Here is a 5,237-nt window from a genome sequence, read left to right on the forward strand (position 1 = left end):
AAATTGACGTCTGATAATTACCCTATGGGTAGTATTTGTTCTATCGACTTGTAATAATGCTTATTTATAGAAACTGTTTCAATTAAATATCAACATCTATTGTACATAATAACGGCAAACAATAGTTTATTTTTCAAAAAGTATCATGTACACTTATAAACAAATACTTTTATATAAATTCGTTATGTCTTAAGGAACTAATTTATATATAAAATTTACCAGATACTTTGAAGGATGCCAGGATATGCAAGTTGAACTGTGTCATTGACCGAATCGTATCAAGAAAAAGTATCACTTAACATTGTGCGCCCAAATTAAAATTCGTGAATTTTGTCTTGTATGCGTTGGAACGAAGAATTTCTTGAGATATAAATTTCCTCATAATTAAACTTAATTTGTATTGCGACCAGTGGCGAAACAAACGTGCCTACCTCATCTTGACCATATTATTATGGCTTGAAAGCGCTCATTACAGCCATAAATTTCCTTAATGATTTTTCTCATTATTGTTAACTTATAGAAATTCCACTTCAATTACCAACCGAAATTCTAATTAATCTCTGCCCATAATGATCACTTAATGCTACCAGTTAGTGTCGACGATGAATATTTTCATCCAATTAACTTGTTACATTCTCGCTTCCGAAAATAGCTACTAGACTTAAAAAAGTCAAAGGTGCGTTCCTTGAAATTCGACCATTATCAACCGTTACCTCCCAAATAGAGCGCGATCGGAGTTAAAGATAAACCCCTTCACGAAGTTACTACTAATTGGTGCAATAAATTTAGAACAACGCGGCAACACCAAATACTCACAACTGACCCATCACCAACCCTATTAGGAACTTAAAAAGTATATTATTCGATACCACAGACTATACGACTAGGAATCTATCAAATCGATTTCTTCGAACACGCCATTTCCATCTCTATCGACGCCAATTAATGAACGAACACGGCCAGAATCGCTCCAACGTTCACGGATGCAATAAAGAATTGTCATCTCGTTTAAATTCCATTTTTGAACAAAAAAAATCTTGAGATACTGGAAACTCGACCTTACAGCCAGATCGAACAAAAAAGGTCTAATGAGGAACTTTTGGAACTGTGATGCGCTGGTGACAAAATATTACGCAGATTTATTTACTGCCAGAGCATTTTGAACTCTTTATCTCAAAGATAAGATATAAATTGTTTATGAACGGAAAGTTGTTTGTATGTTATAGAGTCGTCGGGTCCGCGCACCCGTTTGTATCACGTCATGAGGACGGATGCTTTTTGTCGTTTTTAATTATATTTATTATTCTCGTTATTTATTTATTGTTTTGTGTCCGTCGCTACCGTGCGTGCATTTTAACGATGGAGATAGGATGGGTAACCAAATTAGGGCGACTTTTTGAGGATGCAAATGTGGTCCTTTGCATATGGCTTGGAAAAAATACATCGAGATTGTCTCAGCAAAACATTACTAATGCAAACGATGTGGAGGATGTATTTTTTAACGTTGAATAATAAATATTCAATGGACCAATTACCGTTGGTACGTTACTACGCATATTGGAAGGGATATAATAAAAGAAAAAAATATATATTTAATTGGATTTTTTTTAGTCTTCCCCTGAAAATAATAAAATAGAAATACTCGCTATATAGGCCGATCTCTCTAACAATTATTACAAATAAAAAATAATCAAATTGCCTTAAATGTAGTAAAAGTGGATTAGATTAGTAGATTTGAATTTCCAATTTAATAAGATTATATACGGTATTTTTTTCTTTTGTTGTTGTTATTATGTGTGTTTTATGTCTATGGACATGAATTATTTGATTGTCTATGCTCATTATATACAGATTAAAATTAAGTGCATTTATGTACAGATTAACCCTAATTGAGTCGTAATTGATGTGCCGTTGACAAAAACAAAAGCAAATTAGCTCCATCCCCGTCCATTTTCTAACTGGGAGCTTATTACAGATATAAAAGCAATTGTTTGAAGAACATTTACAAACAAAGGACAGATTACATCTGAGAACGATAAGATGTCGACACACATGATATGTAGACAAAAGAGGTTACTATCTTTTTATTGTTGCCACTTAGAGGAGAGTTTTATTTTGTTGAAAGAAAACTGGGGTGTGACTTGGGTCAGGATTTAAGTTTTGTTATTTTTGTATGAATTATAAAGCTTTTATCTATATGTTATATAATAATCTTGCACGAAGTCTTGTATCTAATATTAATATTACCTAATTTAAAAAAATATAAAACTTTATACAAAAACATGAATCATGTAAATTAATACATGTATTTTAATGGCAGATTTTATACGACTTTTTGAATGTTTGTTGCAACATATCAACGAATAAAATATTTGCTTTACAGAAGCTGCGATTTTTTTTTTATTAAAAACTTTTTAACCATAATAAGAATTAACAATAACCCCTACAATTTACACTCAGTATAAATACAGGATAAAAGCGTTTGTTTTTACATCGACAAAATAAAAAAGATAGATCCTACAGCCTTGATTCATTGATCAAAAATATTTTAACCTCACTAGTTACAATAATTCCTAACTTTATATTCAGTACGGCAACACCGTTTCACACAAAGCCCCCTTAATTGTAGGCTAAGCAATTTATCAAATAGCTGGCAATCATTCAAAATAACATAGCGGCGTGTGGCCACTGTATACAACAACATAACTTTTGTCGATTATTTCTGAGAAAAATAACACTATAGTAGTATTATTATGTTTGCAAAATTCATTTGCAAAATATTAAGACGTTGTATGAGGTATTGAATAAGTTTGATACTTGAAATTAAGCATGTTAAATTTTATGACTCTAATCATTATATCTTATTGTAAATTGTAATATTGTGAATATTTATTTTCTTAAAAATCTCTACCCTGATTTATATATATTTTGGTAGATATGACGTGTAATAAAATGATACAGAAGGCTTAAACGTTATCACTATTACCAAACATCATAAATTAGTGTAATATTTTACATGAGAAATTCGCTATATTAAATACATAAATACTTCTGACTCTTGTGAGGGTCATGGGCAGTGGTGATCGCTCGATAATGGGCGCACCACTTGTTCGTTTGTCCGCTTTCTTTTATAAAAAAAAAAAAAAAAAAAAATAACAACAGAGACGCGTACGAACCAGGCTAGATATTACTTAAAAACCTAATCACTTTCTCTTCAAGTATCATAATTACTTCAGCCGACTCTACGATTTCTCTTTACGCAACAATGAATGAAATTGTCAAAGAATACCACAGCAGGTTGTATTTAAAGAAATCTTCTGAATCATTGGCAATATTGGCGTTCCTTAAATTTTCTGATGTAATACTGCATCGTAATAACTGCTAATTATATTAAAAACTTTCTGTCAAACTTTATATGATACGACACCACAGCTGGCGTAATACGGTAAATGTTTTTAATAATTCATAAGTTCAACTAAGTTACTTTTATTATTTATGACACAATGATATAATCTCTTAGATGCCATCGTTTCATATCAGGTGCGTTTAGTGATTTTAACAACATCACTTTAAATCAACTGTCCCAAAATAATTGTTTTGGTACATTTAACTCAGAAATAATACTGAATATGACACATATAGGTTTGAGTTTTGTCATTGCATTATTTGATTCATGTCTAGATGTGTTACCAATTATAAGAATTTATTTTCATCTACTTATTACGTGTAATAACTTATTAGAAAAATGCAAAAGTACTGCTCAAACCGTTCCTTCCAAAAAAATTACTTAAAGTTCCATATATATATATATATTGCTCATGGATATTAGATGGTATCAGATGAAATAAACAGTTCAATCACCAGTAACGGTGTGCATTATGAACTCCTTGTCTACAATACTGTTATTCATTAGCCCCACGAAATCATCGTAAAAACTGTATCAATGAACGAGAGTCATTAACAGATTGGCACGAAGCGCTCATTAAAATTATAGTCGGGAAAAAACTTTTTAACTCTCCCATCTCTTCATTACAGGGCTGATATCTCGATCTTTATCATCCAACAGATATCTGATAGTTCCGTCACACAATAATTGAATATTTTTTTTGCTGGTAACACATGATGGTTATGGTTAAACGATATTTTTAATCTGTCATGTATCTGTCAATTCTTTCATGACTTCATTAGAAGCTCTAGAGGCTGTACAATTAACATCGGACTTTGTAAAGTATTAAAGAAATCTATTCGCCGTTATTTTTACATCACTAGCCTTATTTTCTATAAGCGGATATGTACCATCTTTATATCAAATCTATTACCCACAAGCTTCCAATCCAATTACCTACAAGCTCTTAGATATTTTCATACAAATACCCATATTTCGAAAAGTTAATTAAAGAATGAAGAAGTTAATTAATTAAAATACAATAATGCCCGTGACATATTAATTCGAGATAAGAATTTAATTAATTAATCCTTAAACGTGTTAACATTAATAATGTACCTACGTACAAAACAATTATTTTTCGTCATGGTGGAAAAGACCTATAAATTTTATTTATGGTAATAATGAACATGATATTCACCTTACTAAAGTGTGGCAACATTATTCTTAGTGTTACCATTCTTTAGTAAGACTTTGCCAATATTAAATTATAATTATTTATGAATTTGAATAAATTGTATTTAAACAGACCTTCTTTACACAAGTATGGTTAAAAATTAAATAATGTGTGAACAACAATTAGTGTTATTATCGCGAACGCAAGTAGGTGTATAAAGCGAAAGCCCTAAAATCGCTGCCATTACGTAATTTTTGATATAACCCATACAAAAAACATTTCAAATTGACTAAACAGCCCTGCACCAATTAACAATATTGCAATTACGAGAAGCATGGCATCTTAATAACAGATAAATGTATCTAATTAGCGAACAATGAACTGGTGATTGTATTGGCAATGGATGGCGTCATGCAAAAGTGTTGAAAGAACGTTGAAAGAATGTTTTCATACTGTAGTGTGATTTTTAATTTGCCTTTCGATTTTATTTTAATAAATGCCTAGCTATAATTAAGATACGTAAGCACTAATGATTTTATGTATATTTTAATAGTTTTAACAAGAAATGTAGTTGGTAAGCATTCCTTTAAATAAATGACTATTTAAGATAAATTATTCAGTATCGAAAATATTACAATGTATTGCGATGCAATATAGCATGAAATAATTATCTTA

The sequence above is a fragment of the Zerene cesonia genome, chromosome 29 (assembly GCF_012273895.1).
Source record: "Zerene cesonia ecotype Mississippi chromosome 29, Zerene_cesonia_1.1, whole genome shotgun sequence".
NCBI lineage: Eukaryota > Metazoa > Arthropoda > Insecta > Lepidoptera > Pieridae > Zerene > Zerene cesonia.